The sequence below is a fragment of the Hyperoodon ampullatus genome (assembly GCF_949752795.1).
Source record: "Hyperoodon ampullatus genome assembly, chromosome: 2".
Classification (NCBI taxonomy): domain Eukaryota; kingdom Metazoa; phylum Chordata; class Mammalia; order Artiodactyla; family Ziphiidae; genus Hyperoodon; species Hyperoodon ampullatus.
The window spans coordinates 133,311,389-133,334,216 of NC_136915.1; the positions used below are offsets into that span (position 1 = coordinate 133,311,389).

At 38.7% G+C, this 22,828-nt stretch overlaps 1 pseudogene across 1 annotated transcript; it reads left to right on the forward strand.

Annotated features, from left to right (window-relative positions):
- Window positions 1-645: 645 nt before the first annotated feature.
- Window positions 646-22,290, forward strand: LOC307048607 (ferritin light chain-like; annotated as a pseudogene). Its single transcript has 5 exons — window positions 646-725; window positions 1,002-1,069; window positions 1,937-2,027; window positions 20,695-20,764; window positions 21,773-22,290. The product of its transcript is annotated as a ferritin light chain-like (transcript).
- The last annotated feature ends 538 nt before the right edge of the window (window positions 22,291-22,828 follow it).

Here is a 22,828-nt window from a genome sequence, read left to right on the forward strand (position 1 = left end):
TAGGAAATTAACCTGAATATCAGAAAAAAAAATATATATATAGCATTACTGATGTAGAATCTTTATTTAAAGACAATAACTTCAATAGCAGAGGGAACTTTACCATTGCAGGCTTCAGATAACCTCTATATTTCTCAGATTTTATGCTAAATCATAAAATGCCATATTGTGTCTGAAGCTATTTTTTCAATAGTCCATTTTCTTAAATGGACTAGCAAAGCAGTAAATACTGAGGAAAATTTTGGCTCCCAAATCCTAAAGCCATTCTGATTATGCCTGGGTTATCAGGGGGACATCATCGGAACTACCAGAGGACTGGCAGAAATACCAGTGGTCTGGCCAGCTTATAAATTAGAAATTATACAGAATCCAATTTTATTTTTTTGTTAAGTAATTCCTATGAGGTTTTTGGGATGTCAATGTAAAGTCCTTTGATGTGTAATCTTTATCCATTAGATAGGGAACAATGCCAATCCCCATCATAAATACGTTCACAATCTGACACTGAAAATCCACTGTAGGGCATAGGACCTGCAAATAGGATATGAATCACACACATCCATCCACTCATTCAGACAATCCACAAATATTCATTTTTAAGTCTACTATATGCCAATAATGTACCGGGCTCTAAGATGCTAAACCATGCTAAATGCTGAAACAGACGTACTCAGTTCTGGCCCTCCTGGAACTTATGACCTACAGAAGTGCCTTCATTGCAAATGGTCAGGACTCAGCCAATGCTATTATCATCAGCAGGTGACCAAATGATAGAGCTTGCTTTCTAAACAAGCTCCACACTCTTTGCTTTCAACATTTTTGCTTTCCTTCAAGCCACATAATCCAGTGGTCAGTTTCTCCCAGTTAGTGAGGTTTGGGGAAAATGTACCCAGTGAACAATTCCTTGTGGCCTCACTCTTTCCTCACACTCTCCTCTGTCCTCTTGAGCTAAAGAGACCTGGATTCAAGTCACTTGCTCTAACCTTATTATTTTAAAATAGGGCTGCTCCTGCTTTGAGGATTTCCACGGGATCAACACAGTCGCAAAGCAGCACTGAATCAGAAGCAGGTAAATTTCAAAATGACAGCTCTAAAAATATCCACTCTCCTTTTGTTCTCCTCCTATCCCTTTGCTCTGAACACCTCTGCTCTGAGGCTTTGCCTTTACCCTTCTCTGATTACTGCTCCAAAAGGGTTTCCAAGAACCGGGAGTATTTATGGTTTCACTTGCTCCCAAGTCCTTGGTGGAAAAGGATGCTTGCTTTCTGATTCTTACTAATTCCACACTCACATTGTTAACACAAAAATCATCATTTAAAAAAAAATTTCCTCAGCTTCATATTTCATCTGGGCCAACACTGAAAGAATATTTTCAAAGAAACAATATCCTGTCTCCTTTGCTCTTCTGAGTTTCACGTTTTTACCTCCAGTCTCATTTTCAACCCTTATTACGGGATGCATCACCAAAATAGAAGAAAGTTCTTTCTGCTTTCCCTGTACCAGCCAATTATTCTACTTTGTTCTGTCTCTAACGAACAGAATGCGAAATCAACACAAAGCCTGATTATGCGACCTCTTCCAAGGGAAAGGTCTGAGAGTTGTCTATTTACTAATGAAGCTCAGTGTGTATTAAGGGTTGACTGAAGCAATCATCAGGAATTTTCATCCCTTAAATTAGTGTTTTCCACCAGATGCACATTGTTCATTTCAGATAATATAACTTTTAAGTTCAGGATACAACTGGACAAAAGAAAAGAAAAAAAAGTAACCAACACAACATTTGCAGTAATAACACAGTAACAGCTATCATCCTTCCCTGAGGAATTCAGCCTACTTTATGGACACAATTTAGTACAAACTCATAAGAAAGCTAACAAAGCCCAAAACCACTTCACAATAGCGTAGAGAGGTAAAGGTCAAAACTTATTACTGCCAGGCCCAGCAGACAATGGCACCTACCGGAAAGAGCACAGGACAGGAAAACCTGGAAGCCTGTGTTCCAGTTTCGGTTATTCCTGTAAGCATTGGTATGATCTGAGTGAACTCAGCCTGCCCTGCTTTTTCCGTTTATAAAAACCTACATCATCCTCTCATTAGAATGAAATGCCACATCTGAAAACTTGCAGATCTCTTTAGGAAAGAAACAAAACTCATGTTTCTAACCAAAATGGAATAATTCAGTCAATGGAGACATAATAAAAATCTGCCATAAAGCAACTCTTTACTTGAAATCTATCTTTTGTGGTGTATTTATATGGGTAAGGAGTGTAAGGATATCATAAGTAGAGTTACCAATTATTCCAGAAATCAAGGTCATTGAGTTCACATTCCAACTTTGACCTTGACCCAGGCTTACAGAGATGTAACATGTGCCAATACCTCATATCCACCATACATGGGAGAAACAAGGTATGCAGACAGATCTTCTTCTAAGTATCCCATATGTAGTGGTTTTAATACAAGGTCTCAGAGTCGTTGCCATTCTTCACATCCAGATGTGGGCATTTTCCCTTGAATTTGGGCAGGCTTTCCATGGCTTCAAACAATAGAGCAGGGGTCAGTAAATTATGGCTGGTAGGCCAAATCTAGGCCTCTACCGGCTTTTATAAATGAAGCTTTATTGGAACACAGCCATGTTCCTTAGTATATGTATTGTTTGTGTCTGTTTTCACATCACAGCAGCGGAGCTAAGTAGTTGCAAAAGAGACTGTATGGCGTGTAAAGCCTAAAATATTGACCGTCTCACACTTTATGGAAAAAGGTCTCCAACGCCTGCAATAGTATAAAGTGATGCTATGTAACATCTAAGACTAGGTCATAAAAGGTCATGCAGCTTTTGCATGATTCTCCTGGAATGCTTCAACCCTGAACGCTCATTCTTGGGATACTCTATCTTGAATCCTAACGACCACGTTATGAGAAGTTCAAGCCACATGGGCAGCCATCTATAGGCACTCCAGGCAACAGTCCTTGTTGGGCGCAGTGTTCAAGTCATCCCATCTCAAGGGCCAGACATGTGAATTAAAATGATCTAGATGATTGCAGCCCCAGCCATTTGAATCCTCATGACTGAGGTTTCAGACATCAGTCACAGAGTAGAGACAAGCCATCTCCTCTGCGTACTGTTTGAATTGCTGACCCACAGAATCTGGGCACATATTAAAATTTTAGTTTATTTCACCACTAAGTTTGGACTTCTTTATTATGTAGCAATAGATAACTAAAGCACTGTGTCTGTACACAGGAGATCTACATTTCACACAGCACATACTTTTAGATGTGAATGTTGACTGCTCAATTTCTAAGAAGAACGTATACACACATATAGGTACAAAATATTTATGTATATGTAAATATTAGACCTATATAAACTAATCTATATTATCCATAAAATGAGGGGCCCTTGATAATGGCTAACATTTCTTTTCGGTATTTATTGTGTCCCAAGAACTGATAAATTCTTGCATTGTGTGAATTTTCTCTTTTAACCCTCATAGCAACGCGCTGAGAGAAGTAATGTTATCTCTATATTATAGATGAGAAAACTGAGGCAAAAACAGATAACATGCTCAAGAGTACTCAACAAGTAAATTTTAGAGTCAAGATTGGAACCCAAGTTCTCAAGGTTTAAATCCCTTACTCTTAGTCACCAAGCTATATACTGAGTAAGGAGATGAAAGCTGAAGCCATTACCTCATGCTCAAGAAGTTAGACAGAAACTTAGCAGGCATGGTTGAAAGAAAACAGGACTTGGAGTCGTAAGTCCAGAGCCTGAGTTATGAAATGAATTCTCCTCTCATCTAGATATAGGTTTGTTTTTAGAAAATGAAAAAGATCACTGCATATTTTGATGGTTAATTTCTGTACTTAATGATTACAAAAGAATGGAATTTTACCAGGGAGCTATTTTGCAATGACATAACTTATTGATTCAAAATCAAACCTTTATTATAAATTCTTGATTCAAAATCAAATCTTTATTAAGTCTCCGTTGCATCAGAAGTCTTTCCCATTCTTCATTTCTTTTAAAACCCTTTCCTGTCTACTCCTGGCCAAAGCTTGAAGCCTATTTTAACATTTGGAAATAAAATAATGAAATAGTCATAACACAGCAATTCCAATGCCTACTGAAATGGAAGCTCTAAATAATTTTGCAGATAATTTAGGAAACTAAAAATATTTACATCATAGATGCAAAGAGAGAAGTTACTTGTGTCATAAAATAAATGGTGAGACAAAAAGTTTCTGGTCAAGTAGATTTGTTTAAATATGAACACTAATTTGAGCTCTATCCCGGTGCTAAAACCCAGTGACAGGTTGCATACAGTTTCTAAAGGGATAGTTCAGTGCATTGGGTCAAATTCATGCCATAAAATGTGGTATTATTAGTAGTACTAGAAGACAGAGTGTGACTGTCTTCTTTGGGACATAGATAAAGACCCCAAGTTAGACAATATCAAGGACAAGTTATGTAGAATAAGATATTATCTCAGTCCTTGGAACATGTCATCCAGGATTGAACAAGAGGTAGATTTATTATGAAGTACATGAAGCCAGAGACAGTAAGCAATGAGTGGTAGTTGGTTAAAATAGACAGGTTTTAGAAGTAGAGGCAGGGATGCAGAAAACAAACTTAGGGTTACCAGGGGATTGTGGTGGGGAGGCTAAATTGGGAGATTGGGGCTGAAATATACACACTGCTATACATAAAATAGATAACTAATAAGAACCTGCTCTTCTTATTAGCACAGGGAACTCCACTCAATACTCTATAACGGGCTATTTGGAAATGACTCTAAAAAAAAATAAAAGTGGATATATGTATATGTATAACAGATTCACTTTGCTGTACACGTGAAATTAACACAACACTGTAAATCAACTATATTCCAATAAAAAATTTTTTAAAAATAGGTTTTAAGAACCATAGTCAGGGAGCAGTGTGGATTGGAAAGACCTGGCAAGAAATATTTCTGCATCCTCAGACAATGCTCCCCAAGCTGGCTATTGCAAGGGTGAGCATTTAAGAGTTCTTTGACCTAAGGAGGACATGAGATTAACAATCAACCCCAATGTGCATGAATTATTCTCCTCTGTGTTATCAGAAATCAGATGGCATCCTAGAGCAAGGGTCAGCAGGTCTTTTCTGTAAAGGGTCAGGTAGTAAATATTTTGGATTTTGTGTACCATACCTCTCCGTTGCAACTGCCTGTCTGCTGCTGTGGCACAGAAACAGCCATGCACCATACGTTAATGAATGGGTGTGGCTGTGTTCAAGCAAAATGTTATGTACAAAACCAGGAGTCAAGCGAGATCTGATCAGTGGGCCAGAGTTTGCGGACCCCAGTTCTGGGTCAGTGTTCACAGCTGAATGAGTCATGAAGCCTTAAGTTCCAGTTCTCATTGTACTACTTTCTACCTGGGTGAACTTGGGTTCATCCTTTTATTTATATGGGCCACTATATTAGTCAAGCTTCTCCAGAAAAACAGAACCAACAGCATGTGTATACAATGTGCCCATATATATTGATAGATATAGATCTAGATATCAATATTGATACCTAGATCTATATCCATATCTATATAAAGATAGAGAAAGAGAGAGAGAGATTTTAAACAATTGGTTCACACAATAATAGAGGCTTGGTCAATTCAAAATCTGCAGCTTAGGCTGTCTAGAGACTCTAGGAAGAGTTGCAGTTCAATTTCTGTAAGTCTTCTTGCAGAATTCCTTTTTGCGACAGCGAGGTCAGTCTTTGTTTTATTAAGAGCTTCAACTGATTGGATGAGGCGCACCCATACTATGGAGGATAATCTGCTTTACTCAAAGTCCAACACCAATGTAAATATGAATTTCATCCAAAAACACCATCACAGAGACTACCCTGGTGGCGCAGTGGTTAAGAATCCGCCTGCAAATGCAGGGGACACAGGTTTGAGCCCTGGTCTGGGAAGATCCCATGTGCCGTGGAGCAAATAAGCCCGTGCACCACAGCTACTGAGCCCGTGCACCTAGAGCCCATGCTCTGCAACAAGAGGAGCCACCGCAATGAGAAGCCTGCACACCACAACAAAGAGTAGCCCTCGCTTGCTGCAAATAGAGAAAGCCCACGTGTGACAACGAAGACCCAATGCAGCCAAAAATATAAATAAATAAATAAATAAATAAATAAATAAAAATTGTAAAAAACACGAAAACACCATCACAGAAATATCCAGAATAATATCTGACCAAATAACTGGGCATGGTGGCCCAGACAAATTGACATAGAAAATTAACCTCCTAAGCCATAGTTTTGTCATCTTTTACTGAGAAATTTGACTTATCTGAACTATTTTGATAACTAGAAGATACCTTCTAGAGGTAACACCCTCAGGTTTTTACATGGTAGGCAGCAGAGGGAAAGAGCCCATTTGTCCAGTCAGATGACACCTAAAGGATAAAATTCTGTCTTCTCTTTGCAACCCACAAGGATGAATACCAAAAATACATCACTTATATCTGCTTTAGCTAACATAGGATAGGTCTGGAACAGACCTACGCTCCCAGTAAGCCTCATGAAATGCTGTTTCATTAAGGGGAGACTTTACTTGCTAAGATTAGAAGCAAAAGAGGGTGGTGGATGAAACACTGCCCAAGGATATAAGTTCATGCAAGGAAGCAGGAGAGAGAATGGGTATCCGAAGATGTGCACTCTAAACCAACACTAATTCCACAGCATCGGGTTATAATTCAGGGAGCACAACTGCTGGGGGGTTTTTCCCCCTCTTTTTTTCCCCCAAAGAGGGACAAATCAAGCATACTGACAAAGGAAGAGCATTAGTCACCACAGATAAATTCCTTTTTAGAGGTGATCTCGCAAATAATTTGGCTCAGTGTAGACTATGATTTGGTTCCAAAAACCATAAGCTAGAGCATTTCATTCCAGGTCCCTCCTCAAATATCCATGATAGGTAGAAATTTGGCATCAGTAGTTCTTGAAATCTCCCCAGGTGATTATAATATGCAACCAGGGCTGAGAATCTGGAGATGTAGAGAGAATTTAAATTGAACTTTAGTTAAACAGTAAAACAAGCTCTGACTCTACTGGCTGGAGCTAGAAAAGGGATAGGCATTTATTGGGATGAGAAGATAAAAAAAACCAGGGAGTAAATCAAATGCTTTACACCTGTGCTTAGCTAATTGTTACTCAGATAATTCAGACAATCTTACAGCACCTGAACCCTGAAATTCCTTAGTTCTGTTTAAAAAAAGTAACTCTTCAAGGAACTGAACTCTGAGAATCATGTAAATCATAAAGAAAAAGAAGAAATCTTATTTTTTGAATTAGATGATTTCATATATACTGTTTCACTTTCATGATATTAACTAGTTAGCTTTCTTTCCATTTTATGTTTGAGGAAAGTAAGGCTTTAAAAAATCTCAGTAATTTTCTCAAGGTCACTTGTTAAGGGTGTGGTAGGCAGCATAATGGCTCCTAAAAATGCCCTCACCCTAATCCCTAGAACCTATTAATGTGTTACCTCACATGGTGAAGAGGACTTTGCAGATATGACTGAAGTTATAGACCTTGAGATAGAAAGAATATCCTGGATTACCTCATGGAACAAATCTAATTGCATGAGTCCTTAAAAGTAGAAAACCATTCCCAACTGTAGAAAGAGAAAGAGAGAGATGTCCTAATAGAAGCAGAATCAGAGAGATGCAACATTTTGGGTTTTGTAGGTGGAGAAAGGGGACTCTGAGTCAAGGACTACAAGGGACCGCTGGAAGCGGATAAAGTCCAGGGAACAGAAACACCCCTAGGAGCCTCCAGAAAAGAATGTAGCTCTGCCAACACTTTTTTTTTCTTTTTTAACCATCTATATTGGAGTATAACTGATTTACAATGGTGTGTTAGTTTCTGCTTCATAACAAAGTGCATCAGCTATACATATACATATATCCCCATATCTCCTCCCTCTTGCATCTCCCTACCACCCTCCATTCCCGATCGCACCCCTGTAGGTGGACACAAAGCACAGAGCTGGTCTCCCTGTGCTTTGTGGCTGCTTCCCACTAGCTATCTATTTTACATTTGGTAGTGTATATATGTCCATGTCACTCTCTCACTTCATCCCAGATCACCCTTCCCCCTCCCTGTGTCCACAAGTCCTCTCTCTATGGCTGCGTCTTTATTCCTGCCCTGCCCCCTAGGTTCTTCATAACCATTTTTTCTTTTTTTTTAGATTCCATATATATGTGTTAGCATACGGTATTTGTTTTTCTCTTTCTGACTTACTTCACTCTGTATGACAGTCTCTAGGTCAATCCACCTCATTATAAGTAACTCAATTTCATTTCTTTTTATGGCTAAGTAATATTCCATTGTATATATGTGCCACATCTTTATCTATTCATCTGTCGATCCTGCCAACACTTGTACTTTACTCAATTGAGACCAATGTCAGACTTGTAAGGTAATAAATTTACATTGTTTTGAGTCACTATACTTGTGGTAATTTGTATGAAAGCAATAAAAAACTATTACAGGCAAGGGGTCCAGGAGTCTTTTAAAGAGATTTATTGTGCCTGCTGCCACCTTCTTGGTACCCTTTTACATGCCGGCTAAGCAAAAAGGAGTCAGTGAAAAGGAAATTGGACCACAGAAATCAAGACAAATACCCTCAAGGAATCCACAGCTTTCCCAGCATGGTATAGAATGGTATTTGAGACACAAGCCGGGTGGATGAAAGGCTCTTGGTGCTGCAGCCAGGAGTCAGTGCTGTGCCTCTGAAGTGGGAGAGCCAACTTCAGGACACGGGTCCACAAGAGACCTCCCAGCTCCACATAATATCAAGCAGCGAAAATGTCCCAGAGATCTCCATCTCAACGCCAGCACCCAGCTTCAGTCAACGACCACCAAGATACAGTGCTGGTCACCCTATGCCAAGCAACTAGCAAGGCAGGAACACAACCCCACTCATTAGCAGAGAGGCTACCTAAAAACATAATAAGCCACAGGCACCCCAAAACACACCACCAGACATGGACCTGTCCACCAGAAAGACAAGATCGAGCCTCAACCACCAGAACACAGGCATTAGTCCCCCCCCACCAGGAAGCCTACACAACCTACTGAAACAACCTTAGCCACGGGAGACAGACACCAAAAACAACGGGAACTACGAATCTGCAGCCTGCAAAAAGGAGACCCCAAACACAGTAACATAAGCAAAATGAGAAGGCAGAAAAACACACAACAGGTGAAGGAGCAAGATAAAAACCTACCAGACCTAACAAATGAAGAGGTAATAGGCAGTCTACCTGAAAAAGAATTCAGAATAATGATAGTAAAGCTGATCCAAGATTCTATTTCCAAGATCCAAAATCTTGGAAATAGAATAGACAACATGCAAGAAACATTTAACAAGAACCTAGAAGAACTAAAGAAGAATCAAGCATCGATTAAAAACACAATAAATGGGGCTTCCCTGGTGGCGCAGTGGTTGAGGGTCCGCCTGCCGATGCAGGGGACGCGGGTTCGTGCCCAGGTCTGGGAGGATCCCACGTGCCGCGGAGCGGCTGGGCCCGTGAGCCGTGGCCACTGAGCCTGTGCTCCGGAGCCTGTGCTCCGCAAGGGGAGAGGCCACAACAGTGAGAGGCCCGCCTACCGCAAAAAAAAAAAAAAAAAAAAAAACACAATAAATGAAATGAAAAATACTCTAGATGGGATCTATAGCAGAATAACTGAGGCAGAAGAACGGATAAGTGAGGTGGAAGATAAAATAGTGGAAATAACTGATGCAGAGCAAAATAAAGAAAAAAGAATGAAAATAACAGAGGACGGTCTCAGAGACCTCTGGGACAACATTAAACGCACCAACATTCGAATTATAGGGGTTCCAGAAGAAGAAGAGAAAAAGAAAGGGACTGAGAAAATATTTGAAGAGATTATAGTTGAAAACTTCCCTAATATGGGAAAGGAAATAGTTAATCAAGTCCAGGAGGCACAGAGAGTCCCATACAGAATAAATCCAAGGAGAAATACGCCAAGACACATATTAATCAAACTGTCAAAAATTAAACACAAAGAAATCATATTAAAAGCAGCAAGGGAAAAACAACAAATAACACACAAGGGAATCCCCATCAGGATAACAGCTGACCTCTCAGCAGAAACTCTACAAACCAGAAGGGAGTGGCAGGGCATAATTAAAGTGATGAAGGAGAGAAACCTGCAACCAAGATTACTCTACCCAGCAAGGATCTCATTCAGATTTCATGGAGAAATTAAAACCTTTAGAGACAAGCAAAAGCTCAGAGCGTTCAGCACCACCAAACCAGCTTTACAACAAATGCTAAAGGAACTTCTCTAGGCAAGAAACACAGCAGAAGGAATATACCTACAATAACAAACGCAAAGCAATTAAGGAAATGGGAATAGGAACACACATATCAATAATTACCTTAAATGTAAATGGACTAAATGCTCCCACCAAAAGACACAGATTGGCTGAATGGATACAAAAACAAGACCCATATATATGCTGTCTACAAGAGACCCACTTCAGACCTAGAGACACATACAGACTGAAAGTAGGGGATGGAAAAAGATATTCCATGCAAATGGAAATCAAAAGAAAGCTGGAGTAGCAATTCTCATATCAGACAAAATAGACTTTAAAATAAAGACTATTAGAAGAGACAAAGAAGGACACTACATAATGATAAAGGGATCGATCCAAGAAGAAGATATAACAATTGTAAATATTTATGCACCCAACATAAGAGCACCTCAATACATAAGGCAAATACTAACAGCCATAAAAGGAGAAATCGACAGTAACACAATCATAGTAGGGGACTTTAACACCCCACTTTCACCAATGGACAGATCATCCAAAATGAAAATAAATAAGGAAACACAAGCTTTAAATGATACATTAAACAAGATGGACTTAGTTGATATTTATAGGACATTCCATCCAAAAACAACAGAATACACATTTTTCTCAAGTGCTCATGGAACATTCTCCAGGATAGATCATATCTTGGGTCACAAATCAAGCCCTGGTAAATTTAAGAAAATTGAAATTGTATCAAGTATCTTTTCCGACCACAATGCTATGAGACTAGACATCAATTAGAGGAAAAGATCTGTAAAAAATACAAACACATGGAGGCTAAACAATACACTACTCAATAACGAAGTGATCACTGAAGAAATCAAAGAGGAAATTAAAAAATACCTAGAAACAAATGACAATGGAGACACGACGACCCAAAACCTATGTGATGCAGCAAAAGCAGTTCTAAGGGGAAAGTTTATAGCAATACAATCCCACCTTAAGAAACAGGAAACATCTCGAGTAAACAACCTGACCCTGCACCTAAAGCAAATAGAGAAAGAAGAACAAAAGACCCCCAAAGTTAGCAGAAGGAAAGAAATCATAAAGATCAGATCAGAAATAAATGAAAAAGAAATGAAGGAAACGATAGCAAAGATCAACCAAACTAAAAGCTGGTTCTTTGAGAAGATAAACAAAATTGACAAACCATTAGCCAGACTCATCAAGAAAAAAAGGGAGAAGACTCAAATCAATAGAATTAGAAATGAAAAAGGAGAAGTAACAACTGACATTGCAGAAATACAAAAGATCATGAGAGATTACTAAAAGCAACTCTATGCCAATAAAATGGACAACCTGGAAGAAATGGACAAATTCTTAGAAATGCACAACCTGCCAAGACTGAATCAGGAAGAAATAGAAAATATGAACAGACCAATCACAAGCACTGAAATTGAAACTGTGATTAAAAATCTTCCAACAAACAAAAGCCCAGGACCAGATGGCTTCACAGGCGAATTCTACCAAACATTTAGAGAAGAGCTAACACCCATCCTTCTCAAACTCTTCCAAACAATATCAGAGGAAGGAAAACTACCAAACTCATTCTACAAAGCCACCATCACCTTGGTACCAAAACCAGGGAAGGATGTCACAAAGAAAGAAAACTACAGGCCAATATCACTGATGAACATAGATGCAAAAATCCTCAACAAAATACTAGCAAACAGAATCCAACAGCACATTAAAAGGATCATACACCATGATCAAGTGCGGTTTATTCCAGGAATGCAAGGATTCTTCAATATACGCAAATCAATGAATGTGATACACCATATTAACAAGTTGAAGGAGAATAACCATATGATCATCTCAATAGATGCAGAGAAAGCTTTTGACAAAATTCAACACCCATTTATGATAAAAACCCTGCAGAAAGTAGGCATAGAGGGAACTTTCCTCAACATAATAAACGCCATATATGAAACACCCACAGCCAACATTGTCCTCAATGGTGAAAAATTGAAACCATTTCCACTAAGATCAGGAACAAGACAAGGCTGCCCACTCTCACCACTCTTATTCCACCTAGTTTTGGAAGTTCTAGCCACAGCAATCAGAGAAGAAAAGGAAATAAAAGGAATCCAAATTGGAAAAGAAGAAGTAAAGCTGTCACTGTTTGCAGATGACATGATACTATACATAGAGAATCCTAAAGCTGCTACCAGAAAACTACTAGAGCTAATCAATGAATTTGGTAAAGTAGCAGGATACAAAATTAATGCACAGAAATCTCTGGCATTCCTGTACACTAATGATGAAAAATCTGAAAATGAAATCAAGAAAACACTCCCATTTACCATTGCAACAAAAAGAATAAAATATCTAGGAATAAACCTACCTAAGGAGACAAAAGACCTGTATGCAGAAAATTATAAGACACTGATGAAAGAAATTAAAGATGATACAAATAGATGGAGAGATATACCATGCTCCTGTATTGGAAGAATCAATATTGTGAAAATGACTCTACTACCCAAAGCAATCTACAGATTCAATGCAATCCCTATCAAACTACCACTGGCATTTTTCACAGAAGTAGAACAAAAAATTGCAAAATTTGTTTGGAAAAACAAAAGACCCCGAATAGCCAAAGCAATCTTGAGAACGAAATACGGAGCTGGAGGAATCAGGCTGCCTGACTTCAGACTATACTACAAAGCTACAGTAATCAAGACAGTGTGGTACTGGCATAAAAACAGAAAGATAGATCAATGGAACAGGATAGAAAGCCCAGAGATAAACCCACGCACATATGGTCAACTTATCTTTGATAAAGGAGGCAGGAATGTACAGTGGAGAAAGGACAGCCTCTTCAATAAGTGGTGCTGCAAAAACTGGACAGGGACATGTAAAAGAATGAGATTCGATCATTCCCTAACACCATACACAAAAATAAGCTCAAAGTGGATTAAAGACCTAAATGTAAGGCCAGAAACTATCAAACTCTTAGAGGAAAACATAGGCAGAACACTCTATGACATCAATCACAGCAAGATCCTTTTTGACCCACCTCCTAGAGAAATGGAAATAAAAACAAAGATAAACAAATGGGACCTAATGAAACTTCAAAGCTTTTGCACAGCAAAGGAAACCATAAAGAAGACCAAAAGAGAACCCTCAGAATGGGAAAAAATATTTGCAAATGAAGCCACTGACAAAGGATTGATCTCCAAAATTTATAAGCAGCTCATGCAGCTCAATAGCAAAAAAACAAAGAACCCAATCCAAAAATGGGCAGAAGACTTAAATAGGCATTTCTCCAAAGAAGATATACAGACTGCCAACAAACACATGAAAGAATGCTCAACATCATTAATCATTAGAGAAATGCAAAGCAAAACTACAATGAGATATCATCTCACACCAGTCAGAATGGCCATCATCAAGAAATCTAGAAACAATAAATGCTGGAGAGGGTGTGGAGAAAAGGGAACACTCTTGCACTGCTGGTGGGAATGTGAATTGGTACAGCCACTATGGAGAACAGTATGGAGGTTCCTTAAAAAACTACAAATAGAACTACCATATGATCCAGCAATCCCACTACTAGGCATATACCCTGAGAAAACCATAATTCAAAAAGAGACATGTACCAAAATGTTCATTGCAGCTCTATTCACAATAGCCCGGAGCTGAAAACTACCTAAGTGTCCATCATCGGATGAATGGATAAAGAAGATGTGGCACATATATACAATGGAATATTACTCAGCCATAAAAAGAAACGAAACTGAGCTATTTGTAATGAGGTGGATAGACCTAGAGTCTGTCATACAGAGTGAAGTAAGTCAGAAAGAGAAAGATAAATACCGTATGCTAACACATATATATGGAATTAAAAAAAAAATGTCATGAAGGACCTAGGGGTAAAACTTGAATAAAGACACAGACCTACTTGAGAATGGACTTGAGGATATGGGGAGGGGGAAGTGTAAGCTGTGACAAAGCGAAAGAGAGGTATGGACATGTATACACTACCAAACGTGAGGTAGATAGATAGTGGGAAGCAGCCGCAGAGCACGGGGAGATCAGCTCGGTACTTTGTGACCGCCTGGAGGGGTGGGATGGGGAGGGTGGGAGGGAGGTAGATGCATGAGGGAAGGGATGTGGGAACGGATGTATATGTATGACTGATTCACTTTGTTATAAAGCAGAAACTAATAAAAAAATAAAATAAAAATAAAAATAAAAACTATTACAGGGGTCCTACAGGAGCCAGGCTATATATTTATACTTAAGTATTTCTGAAATGAATTTAACCTTGTGATTGACAGCAGCAGCAGGTTCCAAGGAATCCCACCACACACCTGAGGCAAAAGCAGCCTAATACAAAGCAGTGACAGTAGCAGGTCACTGCCCCACACTTGGGGTAGAGGGGGACTTGATCTACTGTAGCAGCAGCATAGCCTGAATGGGAACCCATCCTCCTGTGGCACTAGTCCCATCAACATTAGTCTAATCTGCTAGCACCTGCTGCGCCAACAGGCCCAACATATACAAACCCTCCAACTCAGCAGCATTAAGTGAGCCAGACTCAGTGTTTCCTGAAACTCATATCCAATGGCACTGGAAAGCTCAGATATCACCTCATGTTATGAAAACATAAAAAAAACAACAACAGAAGACTGGGAACTTCAGAAAGGAAAGGGGAACAATGGAATGGGTGAAAACAAATGGGGTAAATATAAGAGACGATCATTAGCCTCATGAGTTTCTTAAATACTATCTGATGGTCAAAGCAAATATTATGACACCATCTGATGTGGTTCTCAATGTAGAGAAAGGAAATACTACAGAAAATCATACTTTAAAACTGGGGAATATTAAGAGACTAAATGGAAGTAAAATTTTGAAACTTCACTTGAAGTAATAAAACACTGATTCCAGTAGGCTATGGTAAGTTACATATGTATCCTGTGATGCCAAAAGCAACCACTAAGAAAACTATACAAACAGTATACACAAATGATTATAAATAAATTAAATTAAAATGGACTTATTAAAAAATGTTTAAGTAACCCACAAGAAGGCAAAATAACAGAAACACAAGATTGAGAAACTAAGGTAAAAGACAAAACAAAAAATAAAATGGTAGACCTAATCTTTAACATAGCAATAATTACATTAACTGTAAATGATCTAAATAACCAAGTCAAAGACAGAGATTGGAAGAGTAGATTAAAAATTCACAAGCATGATCCAACTATATACTGTCTATAAGAAGTTTACTTTAAACATCATGATATAGGTAGTTCAAAGTAAAAGGAAGATAATGATATATCATGTGAACGTTAATCAGAAAAAGTAGGAATGGCTATATTAATATCAGATAAAGTAGCCTTCAGAGAAAAGGAAATTATTAGGGGCAAACAGGGTCATTACATAAAGATAACAGGAATAATCCACCTAGATGACCTAATGATACTAAATGTGTATGCACCAAACAACAGAATTTCAAAATACATGAAGCAAACACTGAAAAAAGTAGTAAAAGGAGAAAATTTTAAATCCACAATTATTATTTGAGACTTCAGCACAGCAATTTATAGAACTACCAGAGAGAAAAATCAGCAAGAATATGGAAGAAATGAAAACATCATCAATCAATAGGATATAACTGACATTTAAAGAACACACTCAGTAACAGCAGAATACATATTCAAGTGTCCATGGAATATTCACTCATATACTATATACTGGGCAATAAAAAGAACCTTAGCAGATTTAAATTGTAATGTGCCTAAGTGTTGGATGCTAAGACTCAGAGGTTTTCTTATTTCTTTCATTTATATATTCATAAAAAAATTAGCAGATTTAAAAGAATTAAAATCATAGAGTATGTTCTCTAGCCATAATGGAATCAGACTAGAAATCAATAACAGAAAGACAACAGGAAAGTCTTCAGTCACGTGAAAACTAAACATCACAATTCCAAATAACTCATGGGTAAAAAAGACAGCATCAAGGAAATATTTTTTAATGCATAGAATAAAAGAAAATGGAGATATAACAGATCAAAGTTTGCAGAATGAAGTGAAAGCAATGCTGAAAGGGAAGTTTATAGCACTAAATTGGGAAAGAAAGTATTTCAAAGCAATAATCTAGGGCTTCCCTGGTGGCGCAGTGGTTGAAAGTCTGCCTGCTGATGCAGGGGACGCGGGTTCGTGCCCCGGTCCGGGAGGATCCCACGTGCCGCGGAGCGGCTGGGCCCGTGAGCCGTGGCCGCTGGGCCTGTGCGTCCGGAGCCTGTGCTCGCAGCGGGAGAGGCCACAACGGTGAGAGGCCCGCGTACCGCAAAAAAAAAAAAAAAAAGCAATAATATAATTTTCTATATTACAACAGTAAAAATGGAAGAGGAAAAAACACTAAACAAGCAGAAAGAAGGAAATAATAAAGATGAAATAGAAATCCATGAAACTGAAAACAGGAAAATAGGGGGGAAAAATCAATGAAACAAAAGGCTGGTTTTTGGAAATAAACAACCTAATCAATAAAGATCTAGCAAGATTGATAAAGATAAAAAGATGGATGGCACAAATCACAGATATCAGAAATGCAACCAGGGATACCATGACATATCCTGCAGGTTAATAAGGGACAAGTTGTTATGAACAAGTCTACACTATAAATTCAAAAATGTAGATGAAATGGGCCAATGCTTCTACACTCAAAACTACCAAAACTCAGCCAAGATGAAATAGATAATCTCAATTTTCCTGTAACCATTAGAAACACTGATTTTTCATTTAAAAACTCCCAAAAGGAATATTCAGGCTTAGATGTTTCACTTTTACCCAAGACATAAAGAATTAACACCAATTTTACATGATTTGAGAAGAAAGAGAAGTAGAAGGAACAGTTCCTAATTAAATTTATGAAGCCAGTATTACCTTGATACCAAAACCGGACAGGGATAGGATAGAAAGAAGAAAACTACAGACCAATATTTTTTATGAAATTGGCTGTAAAAATCCTCTGCCAAATATTAGCAAATTAAATCCAGAAATATATAAAAAGAATAATATACCATGACCAAGTGGCATTTATTCTAGTTATGCAAAGTTGGTTAAATATTTGAAAATCAAACAATGTTATCCACCATATCCAACAGATTAAAGGGAAAAGTCATGTGATCCTATCCAATAATGCAGAGAAAGCACTTGACAAAATCCAATCCCATTCATGATTGTAAAAACAGAAGAAAAAAGAACTCCAAGCAAACTAGGAATACAAAAGGAACATACTGAAACTCATAAAGATGATCTACAAACAACCTATACCCACATTATATTTAACTGTGAAAGACTGAATGCTTTCTCTGTAAGATCAGAAACAAGGCACGGATATCTACTCTCACCACTTTTATTAAATATATTACTGGAGGTTCTAGTAAGAAAATAAAGCAAAAATAAATAAATACATAAATTTAAAAGTTAAATTTTTAAAAAGTTCATTGAAAAGATAAAAGGACTATTCCTACTATGTTGAATAGGAAGGAATATATCCTACTGAATGTTGAATAGTAATATATCCTATTATATTGCCTAAGGAAAAGTAAAACTGTCTGTGTCTGAAGATGAGATGATAATCTAAATGGAGAAAATACCAAGGAATCCACAAAAAGCTTGAGAAATAATATTAGTTTGTAAATGTTTTAGAGTACAAGATCAACACAATTTTATCACATTATATATTAATAACAAATGTGTAGAAGCTTAAAGTAAAATATGTGATGCCATTTACAACTGACCTAAATAAATACTTAAATACAAGCCCAATAAGACATTTATAGGACCTCTATACTGAAAATTACAAAATGCTGATGAAGAAAAATGTTAAAGTCCCAAACAAATAGGGAGACATACCTTGTTCATGGATTAGAAAACACAACATAATAAAGATGTCAATTCTCCCCAAGAGGCTTAACACAATTACTCTTAAAATGCCCTCAAGGTTTTTGCGGATATAGACAAGCTTTTTCTAAGATTTATATGGTAAGAAGAGGCTGAAGAATAGCTAAAACAATTTGTAAAGGAAGATTAAAATGGGAGGAATTAATCCACCCAATTTCAAGACTTTGCAGTAATTTTGGACGGTAGATACATAGATCAATGGAATGGAATAGAGAACCCAGAAATAGACTGACATAAATACATTTAACCTGTTTTTGACAGCAGTGCCAAAGCTATCAAGGAAGAATAGACATTTCAAAAAATGGTACTGAAACAGTTGGACATCCCTCGACAAAAACAAACAAAAAATGAACCTTAACCTAAACCTCCACACCTTACACAAAAATTAAATCAAAGTGGATCATAATCTGAAATGTAAAAGCAGGACATTTTTAGAAAAAGAAATAGGAGAAAATCTTTGGCATCTAGAACTAGGTGAATAATTCTTAGACTTGACACCGAAAGTATGATCAATAAAAGCAAAAACTGATCAATTGGATCTCATCAAAATGAGTTAAAAATGCTTCATAGAAGATCCTTTTAAGTGGATGAAAACTCAAATTACACAGTGGGAAAACATATTTGAAAATCCCATATGAGACAGATGACTTGTATCTATAATATACAAAGAACTCTCCAAACAACTTAAAAAAATCCAACTAGAAAATAGGCAGAAGACAGGAACAGACATTTCATGGAAGAGAATATACACATGGCAAAGAAGCACATGAAAAGATGCTCAACATCATTAGCATTAGGGAAATGCAAATTAAGACCATAATGAGATATCAGAGAATAACTAAAATTATAGTGACAACATCAAATGCTGGCGAGTACGTAGAAAAGTTTTATCACCTCACTGGTGGGAAAATAAAATGGTTTAGCCACTCTGAGAAACAGCTTGACAGTCTCTTTTAATCCTAAAAGTAGATTCACCCTACAACGCAGTACTTGTACTCTTGAGCATTTATCCAAAAGAAACAAAAACTTAATTAAGTTCCCACAGAAACTTACACATAAATGTTCATAGCAGTTTTATTTATAATAGCCAAAAACTGGCAACTACCCAAATGTCTTTCAATGGATGAATGTTGAAACAAATTGTGATAAAATCTTATGATAGAATACTACAGAGCAACGAAAAGGAACAAATTATTAATATATGCAAAAATTAAAATGAACTTCAAGGGAATGATGCTGAAGAAAAAATTTTTTAAAGCCAATCTCCGAAGATTAAGTAATTCATGATTATGTTTACATATTATTCTTAAAATAACAAAACTGTGGAGATGGAGAACAGATTAGAAGTTGCCAAGGGTTAGAGATGGGGGTAGAAGGTACAGTGGGGAAACTTTGTGAGGTTTTTGTGGTCCCAGTACAAATAATACAGCACTCTTGGTTTTAATCCCTAAAGATGTTTAAAAACAATTCCTAATAAGAGTTGTCCAGATATTTAGCAATGGCAGCAGATTACAGGTATAGCTCCCCAACATGACAACTTCAAAAGAGATTGTACTAATTCAATGCATATGTTAATTTTAAAAAGGCCAGTCACAGTACTTAAATGGTATATATCTTAACGATATTATTCTAAGTGTCTAGCTATACCAGATGGACTAGCAGGATTTTCTGTACATTCAATCTTATTTAAGACAGTAAATCTTATAATAAGAGAGTTAAAAAAAGAAAAAGAAAAAACAACAAACCTCAACTACAGTTGGATATTCTCATAGGAAGATGAGGTGAAAATATGTAGCAGTGGTTCAAAAGCTTAAGCAGTGGCACCTAAATTTGGCTGCATATTAGAATCATCTGAAGCACTTTTTAAAAACCCTCACACTGACTGTTGGTCATCCTAGACCAATAAAATAATTTTAAATCTCCTCAGACGATGCCAGTGTCTAGCCAGAACTGAGAACCAGCGGACTAAGCAGCAGGGGATGTTTCTACAAAGATTTCTTAACAATAAGTCCTTTCACCCAATCAGATTTACCTTCCCACAAAGGGGTAAAGAAGGCTAGATGCTGTCCATACTTGCTTAGCTTTAATTAGCACTTGTGACTTGCCCAAATCCTAGATCATGTTTCCCCTAAATTTCATGTTATTCCCTAAGTTTTTCAAATCCAGGGCTAAGGGGTTTGCCAGGATGAGATTTTAAGTGTTCACACAGGGGAAGTCCCTGGCAAACCAGGACAGCGGTCACTACATTGAAATGTAAAGCATCCTAAATAACCCTGCCACTGCTCCCAGATACTAGTCTGTGCCAACCAGTGGAGAAAAGGCATTCTCCATTACTACCACGGCAAATGCTGCTGTACTTGCCTTGGCTACTCCCTATCTCTTCCAGGCGTCACTCCCCTTCACCTGCTGGTGGACGCTTTGGCCAGCTGACAATGCAGATATCTTCAAACTTTAAGGTGAATAAAAATCATATGGAGGGCCTGTTATAACAGAGATCACTGAGCCCCACTAGAGTTGCTGATTCCATAGGGCTTGGATAGGGCCCTAAAACTTGAATATCTGACACATTATCAGGGGACGCTGGTAAAGCTGGTCAGCTTGTTACCGAATGCAGGTTCGTGTGTCTGAAGCACAGTGAGGCCAAACAAACCTAAAGGTTGGAGTCTGGAGAAGAGAAAGGTTTATTGCAGGATCGAGCAAGGAGAGGGGTGGTCCGTGTTCCAAAACCCCTGAAATCTCCAAAGGATTTCAGCAAAGCATTTTTAAAGGCCAGGTGAGGGAGGGACATCCCAGGGCATGTGATCAGCTCGTGCACAATCCTCTGATTGGCTGATGTTGAGGCCACAAGGCAGGTAACATTATCCATCCTTAGGTGCCAGAAGGTCTGGGGGCTACGTGCTCATGATCATCAAGGAGTTCATTTCTTCCATTGGGTGGTGGTTTTTAGTGTCTGAAAACTCAAGAAATATGCCTGAGATACTATTATCTGAGTACTTCAGAGAGAAACTACAATAGAGGATATGGGGGATGGGTCTGTCCTAGGAAGGCCCCATAGGGTACTGCTTGGTTACAAGGTGACCATACTTTGAGAACCACTGCTCTAGTGGCTTGGAATGTTAAGAAAGTAATGGAAGAATCCCTTCCCAGATCTAGATTCTAGTATCACCAGCTATTTTGGTGGGAGGAAGGGTAAGTTTTGTCCTTGCTTGGACTTCTTGTTCATTTATATCAAAGCCTATTTGAGGCAGTGCGTTCGGCAGTCCTGCAGATCTGTCTTTTGCTTCAACAGTGTTTGGAATGAACAGACCCAGGGACGCTCCTTGCTCCAGCCCCCGACCACCCTCCAACCTTTCTTCCTTTCGCAACCTTTGGAATCAGACACTCAGCTATCCTCAGCCTCCAGGACAGGCCAACACCATTCTTTGAGCTTAGCTCCTTATCACTGATCAACCACGAGTTCCCAGGTTCGTCAGAATTATTCCACCGAGGTGGAGGCCGCCGTCCACCGCCTGTTCAACATGCATCTGTGGACACTTACCTCTCTCTGAGCATCTATTTCGACAGCAACAATGGGACTCTGGACAGTATGGGCCACATTTTTCGCCAACTGGCTGAGGAGAAGTGTGAGGGCGCCCAGCGCCTCTTGAAAATGCAAAACCAGTGCTGCGGCCGCGCCCTCTTCCAGGATGCGCGGAAGCCTTCTCAGGATGAGTGGGGTAAAACCCAGGATGCTGTGGAAGCCGCCATTCTTAGGGAGAAGAATCGGAACCAGGCACTATCGGATCTGCGCGCCCTGGGTCCTGCCCGTGAAGACTCCCAGCTCTGTGACTTCCTGGAGAGCCGCTTCCTGGAGGAGCCGGTGAAACTCATCCAGAAGATGGGCGACCACCTGACCAACCTCCGCAGGCTGGCTGGTCCGCAGGTTGTGCTGGGCGAGTATCTCTTTGAAAGGCTCACCCTCGAGCCAAACAGGAGTCTCTGAAGTCCAGCCGCGTCTGAGGAGACCCTCTGGCGTCAGAGCTTCTGCCTGAAGCCCCGCTCTGCAGCCACTAGGCAGCTTTGTAACCGCCCTGGAGCCCTCTCCCAAGCCTTGGACCAGATGGAAACAATAACGCTTTTTGCAGAAGGAAAAAAAAAGCCTATTTGAAATACAAAAAGAATAAAGCGAAAAAAAGAAATATATACATATATTCACGTTCTTCTAACATATGAATTGCCCCACTTTATCTGTGTGAAATAAGTTTGTTCCCATTATTGGGCTGGTTCTCAAGCTTTGCTGCTCGTTTGAATTACCTAAAGAGCTTTGAAGAAAAACATTGGTGTCTGGGTCCCAGCCCCAGAGATTTTGATTCAGTAGGTCTAGGCAGGAGCCTGGGCACAGGGAGGTCTCAGAGTTCCCCAGGTGATTCTAATGTGCAGCAACTTTGTGAACCACCTCTTGGCTTCAATGCAGCTAGTCATCAGATATTAAATCTAAGACACATGGACTACTAGTGCGTGAGCTCTGTCGCTAGGTGTAT